General features: G+C 40.1%; 1 pseudogene; it reads left to right on the top strand.

The window, feature by feature from the left end:
• The first annotated feature begins 250 nt into the window (after window positions 1-250).
• Window positions 251-10,385, top strand: LOC120869767 (annotated as a pseudogene).
• Window positions 10,386-19,526: the final 9,141 nt, after the last annotated feature.

The following is a 19,526-nucleotide window of genomic DNA, read 5'->3' as shown; positions in this document are numbered from 1 at the left end:
TTTAAATATGCAGTCTAGGTTGGTCCTAGCTTTTCTTCCAAGGAGCAAGCGTCTTTTAATTTCATGCCTGCAGTCACCATCAGCAGTGATTTTGGAACCCCCCCAAAAATAAAGTCTGGATTGGATCACCCAATTCAGGATCAAATACTGAATTCCTTGGTTGCTATCACTTGGGTGGAGGAGGATCACAGAACCCATTTGAGTGGACTTGCCTGCACTCCTCACACCTTGCCCTTTCCTGTTCTCCAGCATGGTGTGCCTATATTTGTTCAGAGGCTCTTGGATGGCAGCTCTGACAGAACAACTGGTGCTGAGCCCTCCCCTGGCTTGGGCCAGGGAGACCCAGCGTAAGTATATACCTCGGATAGTGAGCTATTGCGGGGTAGGGGAAGGAAGGAACTTAGTTTTTTCACTGTGTCCAGGTCATGTCCCTTTAGTATTGTGATATAATCTTCAGTGACCAGCTGTCTTTGTCATATGGATCCCCAATTCTTTCTGCACAAAAAGTGTGTAGATAAGTTGCCCTCTATAGAGCTGCATCAGGGGCTTCCATGTGTATAAGACACAGGTTTTTTTTTTTTTTCTCACTTCTCCAGTAGAACATCCTTAGCCTTCCATCCTATTCTTTCAGTATCTTAAAAGGATTTAGAAATAAAGTTGTCAAAATAATTCCCCATTGGCATTTCCCTTTATTATGTTGAGTTATGCCAGGGAAAGGGAAAATTTCTCTCAGAATTTTATGAGAAACTGTAAAGAATTAGAAAGATTCCCCCTAGAAGATTCTATGTTATGTCCTCAAGAGGATCTGTGATGTTGGTGCCTCTCTCTAATATGTGAGAATATATCAAAGGGTCTCCCCCATATCTTTTCTTTTCCCTGAACCCTAATGTTAAAAATGTCTGTATCCCTGCCCTGGAGGTTCTCTGGCAAAAGCTGGGACTAGTTTTCTCTCTATTTCTCCTGGATAAACACCAGGATAAAGCTGGATAAAGTTTAAACAGCTTCTAGTAATCTTTAGTACTTGAAATGACTCTTTAGATGAGGACCATACATGGGCTATTCTTTGACGCTTTAAAGAACTTAAAGCATCTTCTGAAAACCTAACACAGGTTAGTGTTCACTATGAATGTATTTTGAAACTTTCTAGATGATTAGTTTCTCCTACATCTCTTCATTCTTTGATTTGAGCACATGAGAAGAGATTCGACTAGTAGAGAATAAATAAGAGGTTCATTCATCATGCCTACTATGTTCCTTAATTAATAATGTTTTGTTATCTCTCCTTCTAGTTCTTCCCTGCTTTCCCCCAGCTTTGTCATCACCATTACTGAAAGTCCCCAAAGTTTGTACAGACCCCCTAGCATTATAATAGATCCACTGGATGAAATAAAACTTACTGAAAATTTCCCTTTTGCTTAAAAATCACCTTTTTCTTTCCTGTGAATGTTTGAGGCAAATAGTAGAAGAATAAAGAGGAATTTTGTCTGAGTTTGTTACAGGAAGTGGAAGGGACACAATATTAAAATGAGAGTGTTGGAACTGGACTCCTTCTTTTCCAAGATCCTCATAATAATCAGTTCCCCAGATCATGAATTTATTTGTTTAGGTCACTGATGTTTTTCTGAGCAACTATCATATATGGGGCTCTGTCTGGACTCAGAATTCTATATGAATAATATTGCTAGAAAAATCCCAATTATCATGGAACTTGGCTAGTGACAGGAGAGAAAGATAATCTAATTAACAAAGAAAAATATTTCAGAGAGCAATAGTGCTCTGATAAAAACTATATCAGGGTCATGGGACAGAGAAAATGGGATTCACTTGACTTCAGTTCAAGTGGCTAGGGAGGCCTCCTTGAGACAGTGACTTTTATTAATAGTTGAAAAATGATTGATGAGAAGGAAGCGGTTATATAAAAGACATAAGACAACTGAGAAAGAACCAAGAGTGGCAAGATATGTACTGTGTTTAAGGGATTGAAAAAGGCTAGGGTGGCTGAAGCAGAGTAAGTAAGTTGTTGAGTAGAAATATGAGGTTGAAGAGTAAATTAGGAGCCAAATCATTTGGCCCTGATGGCTAAGATAAGATTTTTTTTTTAATTTATGGAAAAAGATATGTGAAGCTACTGAAGGTTTACAAAGAGAGTCAGTTTATATTTACTAAAAAAATAATTCTGGTGTATATTGTATTATAGGGATTCATCAGGAAGACATGCAGGATTGCAATAGAATTACCCAGGGAAGAAGTGCTTATGTCCTCATTTACTGCGGTGGTGACAAAGACAAAAGCAGAGACACTACTTTGCTGACTAAGGTCCATCTAGTCAAGGCTATGGTTTTTCCAGTAGTCATGTATGGATGTGAGAGTTGGACTGTGAAGAAGGCTGAGCGCCGAAGAATGGATGCTTTTGAACTGTGGTGTTGGAGAAGACTCTTGAGAGTCCCTTGGACTGCAAGGAGATCCAACCAGTCCATTCTGAAGGAGATCAGCCCTGGGTGTTCTTTGGAAGGAATGATGCTAAAGCTGAAACTCCAGTACTTTGGTCACCTCATGAGAAGAGTTGACTCATTGGAAAAAATCTCTGATGCTGGGAGGGATTTGGGGCAGGAGGAGAAGGGGACGATTGAGGATGAGAGGGCTAGATGGCATCATGGACTCAATGGACGTGAGTCTGAGTGAACTCTGGGAGATGGTGATGGACAGGGAGGCCTGGTGTGCTGCAATTCATGGGGTCGCAAAGAGTCGGACATGACTGAGTGACTGAACTGAAAGAGAAAGGGAATAGATTTGAAATGGATATTTGTATGCCTTATTAATAAATTATATTAGGGAGGAGTAGAAAATCAAGCTAATCCCTCAGGACTCTGTCTTGAATTTCTGGAATAAATGTTAAGGATCCTGCTTATTGAGATGGGGAAGACTAAGGGAGGAAAAAACTTGAGGCAAGTGGTTAGGAATAAAAGTTTTAAGTTTAAAATAATTTTTTGGACATTTATGTGGAGCTGTCAAGAGACTAGTTGTATTCATGAGACTGGAATTCATGGGGAAATCAGGGCTGAAGATATATATATGTTGTGGACATGGACAGTTGTGTTAAAGTTGTACATGGAGAGGGAGTAAGTAGCAGAAGACAAGAAGTGAGCCAGGGCCAGTAAGTCAGCGTAGGGGTCTTAGTAGGAGCACCAGTGATGTTGATGACAACCTAGAGAATGTAATGCAGAGAGCAAGGGAACTTAGATTTTTCAAGGAGGGGGAGAGTGCCTATTTGTGGTATGACTAAGAGGAGGGTGAAATGAGAAAAAACATGACAGAGAAGTGAGCACTGGGTATGGTGGATTTGACACTTGCTGTCACTGCAGGAGACCCAGATTTGGTCCCTGGGTCAGGAAGATCCCCTGGAGGAGGGTAAGCAACCCATCCAGTGTTCTTGCCTGGAGAATCCCATGGACAGAGGGGATATAGTCCATAGCGTCGCAAAGAGTCAGACCTGTCTGAAGCAACTTAGCACATATGCATGCAGTATTTAAGACAGAAGCTTGACTGGATTGTTGAGGAAAGAATGGGAGCTGAAGAAGAGAGGAATGGATTACAGATGACTCCTCTGACTAGCTGACCTCAGGGACAAACTGTGCTCTAGGACAAGGGAATCAACTGGACCCAAAGTATAAAGATAAGGGGCTGATGAGAAGCTGGGAAAACCTGAGAATCAGACATGTTTAGTCACCAGCAAGGAAGCATTAGAGTGCCCTTGAATGCTGAGGTGACTGGTTATGCAAAAAATCTTTAATCAATCAGCCAATATTTATTAGTGTCCTAGACTACACCACTTATTTTACCCTAATGTTGGAGTAACCAAACCAACCTGATTTCTGTCAACATGGAGCATCATAACATTTGGCAGCTACTCTGCACCAGGCCTATAAATTTCAGTTATGTAATTCTTATAAGTAGCATATCATATCTGTAGCAACTAAAAACATGTATATCTATGGAATCTAAAATTCAAAAAGTTTGAGTTATTTACTTAGGGTCACATTGTTAATTCTAGAATCTAGATTATATTATCTAAATGAGTACATAGAAATTCCCTTTCTTCTCTGTCAGCATACTCCTTTTATGTTAGATTCACACATACTGCATTATGATATATAAAATTTTTCTATTTTTATTTGCTCAAAATGATAATTCATGATAAAATTAGCTGAAGACAATTTCCAAATGATGATGAAGATATTTCTTGCTTTAGGAAGTTAAGTAATAGAAAGATCCTGTGAGTTAACTTTCATAAGGGTTATAAAAGTAAAAATGTCGATCTATTTATTGAGCACCTATTTTGTGATCAGCACGAGGAAACATCGCTCTTTAATTTCACACTTGATAACATCCTGTGAGGAATATACTATCATCAAATCTGTTTTAGAGATAAAGAAAAAGGCTCATGGATGGTAAAATGGAGCCAAGTAGAAGAGCTCATATTCAAATTCAGAAGCTCTGATTCTACAACTTGTGGTTCTAACTACCATTAGTGAACAGTGGCTTGACTGTGTCTGAATTAGTGATAAAAATTTCTGATGTTCATACATACAGTGTCTTGGGCATGTGTATATTTGTGGTTCAGTGGTGCTATAAGAGCTGCTAAATCCAATATAAATGAGAAATTTACATTCATTCTTCATTTATTATTTGAAGAATTCATATAGTAGTTTCACATGAGCAGACAGTCATGGGCAAGTGTTGAAAAATGCAAAGAAATATTATCTTCCTTCTCCTGAGATTAACAAATTGGGCTAAGGTTGCCAAATTAAAAACAGCATGCTCAATTAAATCTGAATTCAGATAAATGAGTAATTTATCAAAAGTACTGAGAATCCTGTATTTTTTTTTTTTTTTTTTGCTGAATCTGGAAACCTTAAATCGGAGACATGAACTGGATGAACAGTGCTAAATACAAGCTGTAGTGAACAGTAATTTCACACATTTAAATTTTGTAAAGTTGTCATGCCTCAGGAAGATATTTAAGAAATTCAGAATAGTAAAGTAGATCTGGTCTATCCTTCTTTCTGCCATCATTTCTAGGTGATGGTCTCTACTTAAAGTCTGACGACCTGCTCATTTTTTGTAAATTATCTATATAAGAATATCATCTTCTTAGTTTCTCCCCTTCTGAGGGGACCTGACTACAGAAACAGAAGTTCTGCGTCTGACCAACGGTAGTGTTTGATGCCTATTTTTATTGTGGGACCTAGGAAACAAAGAATGTGAAATCGCTGAAGAATGAATAGGAATCAAATGTCAGTGCCTGTAGTTTACTTCTGTAGAGAAGTAGTGGACCAGAGACGGAGAAAATAAGAACAAAGAAGATGTGAAAGATAAATTATGACGTTGCAATTGGTTGGCAAGCAAATAAACGAATAAACCTTGGTCCTGAACAAATTAACTTGTTAGAAAAACAGCGCTTCACTGGGTCCGGATTCTTAAAAAATATAAGCTTCAGTTCAGTTCAGTTCAGTCGCTCAGTAGTGTCCGACTCTTTGCGACCCCATGAATTGCAGCACGCCAGGTCTCCCTGTTCATCACCATCTCCCGGAGTTCACTCAGACTCACGTCCATCGAGTCCGTGATGCCATCCAGCCCTCTCATCCTCTGTCGTCCCCTTCTCCTCCTGCCCCCAATCCCTCCCAGCATCAGAGTCTTTTCCAATGAGTCAACTCTTCGCATGAGGTGGCCAAAGTACTGGAGTTTCAGCTTTAGCATCATTCCTTCCAAAGAAATCCCACGGCCGATCTCCTTTAGGATGGACTGGTTGGGTCTCCTTGCAGTCCAAGGGACTCTCAAGAGCCTTCTCAAACACCACAGTTCAAAAGCATCAATTCTTCGGCGCTCAGCTTTCTTCACAGTCCAACTCTCACATCCATACATGACCACTGGAAAAACCATAGCCTTGATTACACGGACCTTTGTTCGGTGGGACCCAAAATTTCAACAAATATAATGTCAGGTGCCGCCTGGGACTGTGGGGCAGACAGCCTGACCGAGAGGCCGTCTCCTCTCAGAGCATTTCGTGCAGCAGTTTAAGGGCCTGTGTTACTTCACCAAGTGGACGGAGCGGTGCGGAGTGTGATCAAATACATCTACAACCAGCGGAGTAGCGCGCTTCGACAGCGACGCGGGCGAGTACCGCGCGGTGACAGAGCTGGGGCGGCCTCAAGCCGAGCACTGCAACAGCCAGGACGTCCCGCAGCGGACGCGAGCCGAGGTGGACGCGCTGTGCAGACACATCAACAGGACTCGTGAGCGCTTCACGGTGCAGCGGCGAGCGGGGTGTGTGTGTGTGTGTGTGTGAGAGAGAGAGAGAGAGAGAACGAGATAAACGGACAAAGAGATACAGAGATACTTGACTGAATCCAGGATGAGTGTATGCAATGGGAACCACTACAAATCACGAGAGCCTGTTGCAGAGGAGACAGTGATGGTGTCAGTGCTGGTGAGGGGCGACTGTGTGAGGTGTGCGCTGTGAGGTGAGGTGTGGTAGAGAGCGTGTGCCCTCCGGGCAGTATCCTGGGGTCCAAGAGGACTGGGACGGAGGAGAGGTGTGAGCAGAGCGGTGCAGGAGGGAGGCTCCAGGCATCTTGGTGTCTGTGGCAGAGGTGAGGGGAGGGGAGGAAGGGCTGACAAGGGTGGGTGTTCAGGGGGGCCAACTTCTAGCCGTCTGTGTTTGCGAGAGGCTTTAGGGGAGGAGAGGTGAGGAAAGGAAAAGGATTGGGAGCACGTGAGAAGAGTCACAGCCTGCTCTTGGCACTCACCCTCTTAGTACTGACATCCCAGAAATGAGTGTGCAGGCATCTGTGTGCAAGTGTTTCATTGAGAAAAACATATCAGACTTCTTTCTGAAAGGTGGGGGAAGGGAGCCTCTGTAGCTCCTCTGATCTTTCTGAGACTTCTTTTCTGTCTAAATCTTTTCCTTTTCCCCCCTTTAGCCTATGTATTTTTACATAGCTGAAATGATTGTGTAACCAACTTTTGAATTATAATTTTGTAACTACAGACATTACTATTTTTATAATGCTAATACTATTAGGGTAGTTTCATATCATTTGTTTTCATAATTGTAAGTTTACCTCACAATCCCCTTTATCAGATATCAGATCCTTTTTCAAAGATATATAGTGCCAAGTACGCAGTTTAAATTTTACATTTATTAAAATATTTGTATTTCTTTGATTTCTAAGGTTCTTGAACAGCTCTCACATATTTATTAGCCTCTTGTTACTGCTCTAGCAATTATCTATTCTCTATTATTTCTAGGGTCCTGGTGTTTTTCTCAGTGATATGGGTTCTCTATCCAGGAAAATTAACACTATTGATATTTGATTCATTTTTTTCTCAAGTGTGGTTTATATTTTTGACTCAGTTTATTATTTTCAATAACAGAAATTTAAACATTTTTAAATGGAATATGCTGCAAACTTGTTAGGAATGATTTACCATCAATTTTAAACTTACCATTTTAGAATATTGCAAAATTGTTTTCTCCCAAGTTTCTCCATTATTTCATTTTAAAATTGTATATTAAGGCTAATATTGTCAGAGATTGTCTCAGACACTAGGCACACATACTAATGAGGCCCAGATCCTGCCGCTAACTCATGTGTCAGGTTAAAAAGAAAGTGCACGCTAAGTTGCTTCACTCGTGTCTGACTCTTTGCAACCCTATGGACAGTAGCCCTCCAGGCCCCTCTGTCCATGGGATTCTCCAGGCAAGAATACTGGAGTGGGTTGCCATGCCCTCCTCCAGGAGATCTTCCCGACCCAGGGATGGAGCCTTCATCTTTTATGTCTCTTGCATTGTCAGGCAGGTTCTTTACCACCAGCTCCACTTGGGAAGCTCTTGAAAAGGGAGAAAATTATAAAGTGATAACAATTCCAGTAGCAAATTCATTTGTTTTGCAAAGGAGAGGGATTGATCAGCAGAGTTTAATTACAAGAATTCTTTTTTAAATTAATGACTTTTCTTCCTTCCTTCTCCTTCTGGACTCATGCTTTTTTTGGAATTCATCTCAGAGTTAGAGATTCACCTGTGCCTTTCCATCTTGCCAGGGCAGAACCATTTCTGAGGTGTTCTAAGGTGTGAGTGCCTGGAGACAGCTTTCCCCCAGGACTTCATCCTCTGTCTCCATACCTACCCCACTGCTCTTCCCTCATTTACCCACCCCACTTTGAATCATAGTTTCTCTCAAATTAAACAAGGATAATAAATAGCTGTGATCCACTGAAGGCTGAATTCCAGTTACTGTTCTACATACTTTGGGTGCATTAATCCTCATACAACCCTAGGAGGTGAACTAGTATTATTATTCCTTTCTGTAGGTGAGAAAGATGGGCACAGAGCAATGTAAAAATCTCCCAGGATCAATCAGTAAGAGGCAGAGTCTGGATTCGAGTCCAGGAACATGGATTCAGAAATGACACTTTTAATTAAATACTATATGCTTCACGCAGATTTGTAAAAATTCAGTAATAAATGTTTCCTGAAATGGGAAAAAAAAGACATGTAAGTATCCTCAACATCTCTCAAACTAATGTGCCAGTGCTGTAAAGGTTAAATTCAGGGTCGTGGCACTAACTTCTAAAGTTGGCCACTTGGCTGGTTTTGAGGGAGGCCTGCCTGAGGCCGCAGTCTGGAAATTGAGAGTGGATTCAGAAAGGCAGCCAACCTGGAAGACTTCCTCACTGATTCCCTCCACCTTTTCTCTCCTAGGGGAGCCTACAGTGACTGTGTATCCTGCAAAGACCCAGCCCCTGCAGCACTACAACCTCCTGGTCTGCTCTGTGAATGGTTTCTATCCAGGACACGCTGAAGTCAGGTGGTTCCGGAACAGCCATGAAGAGGAGGCTGGGGTGATCGCCACAGGCCTGAACCAGAATGGAGACAGGACCTTCCAGACCGTGGTGATGCTTGAAACAGTTCCTCAGAGGTCTTCACCTGCCAAGTGGATCACCCCAGCCAGACAAGCCTTCTCACAGTGGAATGGAGTGAGAAGCTCTTTGATCTTATAAATTCCTCACTCACCAAGGAGGGGGCTTGCTTACTCTTGAGTGTCAGGTCTCTCCTCTCCCTGCAGCCTATTTTCATTTGCTGTGTTTTCTTCTATCCTTCTGCTTAGGTTATTAGAATAGTCTTGTGAATATCCTGTGATAGAAATCCTTTGATATTTATAGATATCCTGTGATAGTTTGGACTAATACCTATACCCTGCAGGAAGGCAGTTATGCCTGACAGCAGAATAGAGTTGTTCCTAGTTTGAATGTCCCATGATATCACAGTTCAGGGTCACCTCATGGCCCAGGACACCAGTTTCCTTTGTCAGACTGGGCTTGTACTTCTGACCCTGTTGCTCTGAGTTCATTGTTATTTGATAAGGGATACATCCTCTACAATGTAAGGCCCTTCTTGTTATGAAGTGAGTCCCGTCTTAGCTCTGCCCTTTATTAGCTCTGTTGTGCTAGACAAATTACTTAACGTCATTGAGTTTCTGGCACCTCACCCTTAAGATGTTGAAGTAGCGGCCTTATGTGATATTTAAATGAGTTTAATGCTCAGCTTGTATCTGCTTGGTGTGATTCTTAAATCTCTTTTCCAGAAATGGTGAATTATTCTTCCAGGATAAACTTTTTCCCCCCTAATCTCACAGTTTTGAATCTCAAAGTCTCAGAGAAGTTAGAATTGGGGTAAAAATCACTAAAACTAGCTTCTTTTCTCAGGGGCACAGTCTGACTCTGCTCAGAGCAAGATAATGAGTGGAGTCGGGGTCTTTGCTCTGGGCTTGTTCTTCCTTGTGGTGGGGCTGTTCATCCACTTCAGGAATCAGAAAGGTAAGGAGCCCGTTGGCAGCTGATACTCCTTACAGACTTTGGGGGGTAGAAATATGACGGCTCAGTTAATTCTCTATAAAGGGTCTCTCAACAACCCTTTATAAAATCTTTCTTTTCCTAGTTGACTTCAAATTTCCTGAAATCCGGAAATTGACAATCCATGGTTAACTTTGGTTAAATATGAGGTGATGGCTTGCAGATATAAGAAAAATGTTAACATGCATGGAGATTTGTGGTAGAGATCCTGGGGCAAATGCAGGAAGGGACACTAAGAGTGAAGAAGTTACACTGAATTTATGTGACAGAAGCTTCTTAGGTCGCAAGCTCTCCGTGTCTGCTCTCCTTGCCCTGGCATCATGTGATATGGGTTTGGTATTAGGGAAATCTGAGGTCAGAGGCTGGGAATATTGTATTTGGGGACTAACTTGCCTCCATATATTTTAAGCATGTATCTTCCCTTCTCTTTCCTGGAACACCCTGCACTTCAGCCAACAGGTAATGCTCTTTAACTCTCATTTAGAAACACGTTTAGTCTCACTAGAACAGGTGGTAGAAGCTACCAGACAGAGACAGAAATAATGGGAAGGACTATGGATCCGACATATGATCCGGTGTTTCCACTAAAGCTTCTTCTCTCCACTAAACAGAAGGCCTATGCTCTAAAGTAGCTTTTGGCTCAGGGAGACTTAATTTGTTTTCCTTCTTACTACAATGCTTTAACATGAGGCCCTTGAAAGAGGAGCAAAAAACTGCTTGCAGAATTAGATCTGGAAACAACTCTCTCTTCTATCTTTTGCAGGACTCCTGAGCTGAAGTGAAGGTGGTGATACTCAAGCAAAAACCTTCTGTCCCAGCAGCATGAAAAAGTTTCCTAATTCACTCAGTTTTTCCATGATAGTACTTCTTAGGGTCTAGTTTCCTCTTGGTTGAGTGACCCTGCAGAAGATGGCTTCCTCAGCCCCTATCCTTGACCTGGAAGTCCTCAATATTGATTGCAATAGCTTATGTTCATTTTTTTTCTGGTGCTTTCCGTTTTTAACCTTTACTGCCTCCTGTGCATCTGAACTCATCTGCCCACATTCTTCATAAAGTCTTTCTCAAATAAATATGGAGCGAACAACTTCTGCTTTATACAGTTTCAAGGAAGGAAGTAGAAAGAACAGAAATGCATCATAAAACAATAATGGTTTTATTTACATTACTGAAGTTTTGTCACTCCACAGATTTTCCTGTTTCCTTTCTTGTTTTTTTTCTTGGATTTTCTGTATTCTCTAATTAGGAATATTTGCCTGAACTAGAACAAACCCTTGTTGAACCCAATTCATGGCAGCCTCCTACATCTCTGTGTTCTCAAAGACAAACACACAAGTTTCTTCACACCATGGGCTACAGAAAGGGGCAAAAAAAAAAAATATCTAAGAAATATAGGTGACTTGTCAGGGCTTGATGCCCTGATAATCTCTGTAATCCTGTTTTTTTTTCTCTTTTCCTTGTTTTTTTTTTTTTTTTTTTTTAAGAAAATATCCAATCGTGGGTACTTCTTGAACACTTTTATTAGCCTAATGATGGGCTTCAACACTTACTGAGTCTAAACTCCTACGGCTTGCCAATGCAACAGGCCAGTCAATTGAGAGACAATGTGTTAGGACAAGGAATAGGGACTTTATTTAGAAAACCAACAGCCCAAGAAGGTAGTGGGCTGCCGGCATTCGAAGTATTGGTTAACTCTGGAGAAGCGAACAGCCAAACTTGAGTTCGGTAACATTCATTGTGGTGGCATGGGAAATTGGAAAGTAGATGAAATGAAGTGTTAGTTGCCCGATTGAGACCTAGTTTTTGTGACCCCGTGGGCTGTAGCCCACCAGGCTCCTCTCTGTCCATGGAATTCTCCAGGCAAGAATACTGTGTGATTGTGGTTCCCTTCTTCAGAGAAAGTAGATAGAAGGCAGAAAAACATCTCTGTAGATTCATGCAAACAAATATAAGTAAAGAAATCAAAGATGTAAGAAGCTAAAATTTTTAATTTATAGTTGACATGAATTTGACTACCTCCAATAACTACAGGGTATGTATTTCCTTAATTGTTACAAAGAATATCTACAAAATAAACCATATGCTATGGCCATAAAACAAGTTGCACAAAGGGTCACAGGAATACAGTCATATAGAATATATTCCCTGACAACAATCTTTTTAAATTATAATTAATAACATTGAGAAAATAGCCAAACTTTTGGCAGTGAGGTAATACACTTCTAAATAATATACAGCTTATGAAAGAACAAATCAAATGAGAAATAAGAAAATATTTTAAAGAAATAGTAAAACAGGTTTTCAAGATTTGTGATATGAAATCAAAACTGTTCCTAAAGAGAAATTTAGAGGTTAAAATGCTTAAATTATAAAAGCACAAATATACAAAAATCAGAGATACAAAAGCTTAAGTTAATCAGGAAAAAGTGAATTTAATTTTAAAAAGTAGAAGAAAAAATAATGCAAGAGAGAAAATAAATACAGTTGCAAATTGATGTTTATTTAAAAAAAAGAAACAGAGTCAGAAGTTTTTTTTTTTTTTTAATAAACCTGAAAGATTGATAAGGAAAAAAAGAAAAATCCAAATAATGAACGTTTAGAATTTAAAAGATGCAATTCTTACAGATTCTATAGGTATTGAAAAGATACCAACGGGATATTATAAAGAATTTTGTGCCAGCAAATTTGCTATTTTAGGTGAAATTCATTGAAAGACAGCACATTTCACAATCTATTTCTATATAACAAATCATACCTTGAGGTCTATCCGATAAAGAGAGGACTATCATATTAATTTGTGCCCCATGACAGCAGTCCCCAGCCTTTTTGGCACCAGGGACCAGTTTCGCAGAAGACAGTTTTTCCATGCACGAGGGCAGAGGGAGAGGGCTATGGTTAAAGCGGTAAATCGAGTGATGGGGAGTGCCAGACCAAGCAGCTTTGCTCACTAGCTGGCTTACCTCCTGCTGTGTGGTCCAGTTCCTAACTGGCCAGTGGTCCACAGCCTGGGAGTTGGAGACCCCTGCCCTATGAGATAAGTCTGAATTATCCAGGTTTCTGGTTTTGTTTCAGGGCAGATTTGTACAGTCACAATTTTCAACACTTCTTGCTTAGGAAAACTGTGGAGAATTTGACTACATCTCTTTGCTTTCCTGAGACGTTTTATAGTTAAACTTCACTGATGATACTTTAACAGTGATTTACTAGAAATGGGCCACAAGTTTTCCTCAACATTTCATGGCTTACTTCAGTGTTATCAAGACTTTCAAGAATTTCACAACACACTTAGTGTGAACTCCTTATAGAGACTGTATCTTTAACTAACAAAGAGGGACAACCAGAGGCACTCTTAGATTCCCATCTGGGTAAACGTTCCAATGATTTGTCCAAATAGGAGCATAACAAGGAGTTTGTTTTGCAGAGCCTGAAAACACATGCCTATAGAACTCTAGGGTGGGAAAAGGATCATGGTCAGACTGGAGATATTGCAGTTATTGCAGTTAATAACAGCAGTAGCACCGAAGGAGATGATGACAGCTAAGTTAGTGTTTAACTCCTGTTCCAGAAGGACATAAACCAACTGCTATATATTTTGCCCAGATGGCAGAATCAATTTCTATAGGTCTGATTCTTTTTATCCTGTGTTTTTCATAGTTTACAATTTTTAGTAGTAAGTTTTCCTCACTTTTGGAGAAGTTTAATGCTTCTAATATTTATTATGTTATCTTTTGCTATAGTTATTAGAAAACATTCCCCCCCCCCACTTCTGGTTAACGATATAGCAAGGTCATTTTTTAAATTAACCGAGCCATTGGTTCTCATTTTGACAATTGGCTTGACTCCTCTGGAAGACTTTTCTTTAAGGTCAGGTCCCAAATTCTGAACTATAAATTCTGGCAGGGTGACTTTCTCACATGGCTCATCTTTAGATCTCTAGGTGGATGTTTAATAACATCAGTTTTTATACACTTATCTTCCTGGTGTAACTTATGGAATAAACAAATGACCAAATTATGTATCATAGCAGTTATTAGTGAGGGCTATATACTTCTCCAACATTCTCAAAATTGCTCTCCGATATTGAATGTAATCGGAGAAGGCAATGGCACCCCACTCCAGCACTCTTGCCTGGAAAATCCCATTGACGGAGGAGCCTGGTGGGCCGCAGTCCATGGGGTCGCTAAGAGTCGGACATGACTGAGCGACTTCACTTTGACTTTTCACTTTCATGCATTGGAGAAGGAAATGGCAACCCACTCCAGTGTTCTTGCCTGGAGAATCCCAGGGACGGGGGAGCCTGGTGGGCTGCCATCTACGGGGTCACACAGAGTTGGACACGACGGAAGTGACTTAGCAGCAGCAGCAGCAGCATTGAATGTAATATTCTCCTGGTTGTAATGACACAACTTCCAATTGTACTGAACTCTCACTGGGGTCTGGGGACATAGGTTTTCCTCAAATTCAGGGTCAATAATGACGTTCACCTAACCTCTTCAAAAAGTTTTGAACTTTCCACATTACTAGAAATATGTTTCCAAAGTAAGTGAGATACTATTTCTGTTCTATTCCAAAATGTTCATACTCGCACTATATTATACTGATAAGTCCTAACTAAGAGTTGAAAACAAAATTCGATATAGGAATTTGGAGTGCTCTATATGCAGGTCAGGAAGCAACAGTTAGAACTGGACATGGAACAACAGACTGGTTCCAAATAGGAAAAGAAGTACATTAAGGCTGTATATTGTCACTCTGCTTATTTAACTTATATGCAGAGTACATCATGGGAAACACTGGGCTGGAAGAACACAAGCTGGAATCAAGATTGCCGGGAGAAATATCAGTAACCTCAGATATACAGATGACACCACCCTTATGGCAGAAAGTGAAGAGAAACTAAAAAGTCTCTTGATGAGAGTGAAAGAAGAGAGTGAAAAAGTTGGCTTAAAGCTCAACATTCAGAAAATGAAGATCATGGCATCTGGCCCCATCACTTCATGGGAAATAGACGGGGAAACAGTGGAAACAGTGTCAGATTTTATTTTTGGGGGCTCCAAAATCACTGCAGATGGTGACTGCAGCCATGAAATTAAAAGACGCTTACTCCTTGGAAGAAAAGTTATGAGCAACCTAGATAGCACATTGAAAAGCAGAGACATTACTTTGCCAACAAAGGTCAGTCTAGTCAAGGCCATGGTTTATCCAGTGGTCATGTGTGGATGTGAGAGTTGGACTGTGAAGAAAGCTAAATGCCGAAGAATTGATGCTTTTGAACTGTGGTGTTGGAGAAGACTCTTGAGAGTCCCTTGGACTGCAAGGAGATCCAACCAGTCCATTCTGAAGGAGATCAACCCTGGGATTTCTTTGGAAGGAATGATGCTAAAGCTGAGACTCCAGTACTTTGGCCACCTCATGTGAAGAGTTGACTCATTGGAAAAGACTCTGATGCAGGGAGGGATTGGGGGCAGGAGGAAAAGGGGACGACCGAGGATGAGATGGCTGGATGGCATCACTGACTCAATGAATGTGAGTTTGAGTGAACTCTGGGAGATGGTGATGGATAGGGAGGCCTGGCGTGCTGCAATTCATGGGGTCGCAAAGAGTCGTACATGACCAAGTGACTGAACTGACCTGAACTTACCTTCAATTAGAAGGAGATTAGTAGGGAGCTATGAGTATCATCACATAAGAGAAATGCAACTTTTTTTAATTTCCAGAGGAGACTAACAATGCTGGACATGGGAATATTCTGAATAAACTATAATTGTACCACATCAGTTCTCTCAATTCATATAAAATGTTGCCATTTGTTAAAAAACATAGTCTGATTGATACATATATCCATGAATTAAAGTGAGGAGAATGGTTTTGATTTAGGGGCACTGTTTTCTTCAGAAATTCAGTGTGAGGTTGTATGAAGTAATGGCTGAGCTTATGGGGTTTGGAGTCACCTATCTCTTTGCGACCCCATGGACTATAGTCCTAGGAATTCTCCGGGTCAGAATACTGCAGTGGGTAGCCTTCCCCTTCTCCAGGGGATCTTCCCAACTCAGAGATCAAACCCAGGTCTCCTGCATTGCAGGTGGATTCTTTACCAGCTGAGCCACAAGGGAAGGACACAACTTACTATAACTTGACTCAATGAGAAGTGCACAATTCATTAGCTTTGTATCCTTGCAAAGGTTGTTTAACCTCTGACAACCATTTTATTCTTACCTATGTATTTTGAGAAGACTACTTAAATCACTGAGATGATGTAAGAATTAAATTTTAAAAATTTGTAAAATGCCATTGTGAATTCTGTATACAAAAATCCAAAATATTGCTCAATACATTTTAGGAATTTTAATTGTAGCATGGAGAGTACTCTGGCACTAGACACTAAGGCATGTAAAGGAGACTTGCTTATTAGAACTGGGGTGGAGTGTAAATTAACACAACTTTAAACAGGGAGTTGTATTTTAAAGTTCATTCTGCATCTGAGAGGTTGTATTTATATTCACATAAAGTGTAATAACAGAGAAGGCAATGGCACCCCACTCCAGTCCTCTTGCCTAGAAAGTCCCATGGACGGAGGAGCCTGGAAGGCTGCAGTCCATGGGGTCGCTGAGGGTCAGACACGACTGAGCAACTTCACTTTCACTTTTCACTTTCATGCATTGGAGAAGGAAATGGCCACCCACTCCAGTGTTCTTGCCTGGAGAATCCCAGGGACGGGGGAGCCTGGTGGGCTACCATCTATGGGGTCGCACAGAGTCGGACACGACTGAAGCAACTTAGCAGCAGCAGCAAAGTATAATAAACCTAAAAGTAGAATTACAGTGTTTAAAATTATCTAACTATAATAAAGTCTGTAACATAGTTTTTCAATAGCATTCTGTTTTATTTTAAATTGAAGTATAATTGATATACAATATTATATGATACAGGCATGCACCATAGTAATTCACAATTTTAAAAGGTTAAACTCCATGTATAGACATTATAAAATATTAGCTCCATTCCATCTGTCGTACAATATATCCTTGTAGCTCATTTTTTATTTTATACATAATAGTTTGCACCTCTTAACCCCCTTCCCTTTTTTGCTCCTCCTCATTTCCCTCTTCCCACTGGTAACCACTAGCTTGTTCTCTATATCTTTGAATCTGATTCTTTTCGCTATAAATCCTAGTTTGTTTTGGGCTTCCCAGGTGGCATTAGTGGTAAAGAACCCACCTGTCAACGCAGGTAGACATAAGAGACACAGGTTCGATCCCTGGGTTGGGAAGATTCCATGGAGGAGGGCATGGCAACCTACTCCAGTATTCTCGCCTGGAGAATCCCGTGGATAGAGCAGCCTGGCAGGTTGTAGTCCATAGGATCGCACAGAGTTGGACACGACTGAAGCGACTTAGCATACAAGCACACACTAGTTTGTTTTAGTTTTTAGATTCCACATATAAGAGCTATCATACAATATCTGTCTTGCTCTCCCTGACATAACACCGCTCCAGTTCCATCCATGTTGCTGCAAATGGCAAAATTTCATTATTTTTTGTTGGCTATATATACCACATCTTCTTTATCCATTCATCTGTTGATTGACACTAGTCTCCATACCTTGGCAATTATAATTAATGCTGCACAAATCATTTTGAATTAGTGTTTTCTTTTCTTTTTCTTTTTAGATATATACCCAGGAATGGAATTGCTGGATTCTATTTTTAGTTTTTTGAAAAACCTCCATGAAATCTTCCACAGTGGCTGCACCAATTCACATTCCCACCAACAGTGTACAAGTGTTCCCTTTTCTCTACATCCTCTCCCACATGTGTTACTTGTGTTATTTTTGATGATAACCATTCCTACAGGTGTGAGATTATATCTCATTGTGGTCTTAATTTGCATTTCTTTGATGATCAATGATGTTGAGTATTTTACATGTGCCTAGTGGCCATCTGTATGTATTCTTTAGAAAAATACGTATTCAGGTATTTTGCTCATTTTTAAATTGGGTTGTTTTGTTTTTAAAATTTAATTTTGAGTTGTATGAGCTGTTTATATATTTTGGATATTAATTCCTTATCATTCATGCTATTAGCAAATATTATCTACCATTCAGTCTTTTCATTTTGTGAATGATTTCCTTTACTGTGCAAAAACTTTAAGGTTTAATTAGGTCCCATTTGTTTATTTTTGCTTTTATTCCCTTTGCTTTAGGAGTTAGATCCATAAAATTCTGCTATGATCTATGTCAAAGAATGTTCTGCCTATGTTTTCGTCTAGAACTTATGTGGTATCTGGTCTTACATTTAAGCCTTAATCCATTTTGAGCTTATTTTTGTATATGGTGTTAGAGAATGTTCTGATTTCATTTTTTTACATGGAGTAGCCTTGTTTTCCCAGCACTAATTATTGAAGAGACTGTCTTTTCTCCGTTGTATATTTTTGTCTCCTTTTCATAGTGTTCTATTTCTTGAACACATCATAATAAATTTAATAGCAAAGTCTTCTCATATCTTTCTTTAGGATAAAGCACAAGAGGAGATGTGTTTAGGGGACATATTTCCAATAAAATGAGGAAATCATAATGAGTACTGGGAGTAAAAAATTGAACACATTTTCATACAAACACTAATTATGCTAAAACTGAGTTATTGTGCCAAAGATTGACTTTGAGTCCTTTATTAATTCTTCAGTTCCCTGCGTATTTTGATTTGGACAGTTGGCCTTTTCACACTGTAAGTTTGTGCACTCTACAAAGGTATCTTTAATACCTTCTAGTGCACAGAGATTGTCTCTTTTAAGCTTCTTTATGTGTTTCCTGGAGGTGTCACTAAAGTCAGTGACGGTATCAGGAGACATATTTGAAAAACCTTTTTACTTGGGTTAAATTATTGTCTAGCTTTAAATTTTCTTTAGTTTATTGAGACGTCTCAAGCTGTTGGCAGGGATAGGCTGCTGTCTAATCAACAGCGATAATTCTGTCATATCATCAGTTACCAGGAGATACTGTTCCTTGAGGAGTCCATAGAATCACAGCACTTTTCAGTATTGAAGCAACTGAAAGGTCACAGTGCCTTCATTTCAACTGTAGAGGGTAAGTAATTTTCCCAAATCTTTAAGACTAAGTTGCAGTGAAACAAGGGATTGATTAAAGGTCTCCTAACTTGCAATCATTTTCTATCCACCACCTCAACTTCTAAACACATCCACACATACATTTGTCAAAATAGCTCTTTCTCCAAATGCAGAGGAAAGAAACAATCCTAAAAGTCAAACTTATGTATATTAATAATTCACAGGCCAGCAGACAGATGGCTCACAACAAGGGCTCAAATCAAATGTTTCATATGCGACTGGACAAACCTTTGAAGCAATAAATGAAAACCTTTTAAGGGAGGAAATTTTGAAGTTTCAGAAGAGGACTCTCATACTAAATCTCTGATCAGCAACTGATGATGCTTCTCATCTCTGGTGCTGATTGGTTCTCTAACACTGAGATCACCCAATCTAGGAACAAAGATATGAGCCCTTGGTTGGTATCACTTGGAATGTGGGTGGAGGAGGGCTCATGTCTTCACTGAGTGAGACCTCCCTGCTCCCCCACACCTTGTCGTTTCCTGTTCTCCAGC

Source organism: Oryx dammah, unplaced genomic scaffold, assembly GCF_014754425.2.
Source record: "Oryx dammah isolate SB20612 unplaced genomic scaffold, SCBI_Odam_1.1 HiC_scaffold_11, whole genome shotgun sequence".
NCBI lineage: Eukaryota > Metazoa > Chordata > Mammalia > Artiodactyla > Bovidae > Oryx > Oryx dammah.
The sequence above is the reverse complement of the archived record's forward strand: the minus strand, read 5'-3'. Positions and strand labels throughout refer to the sequence as shown.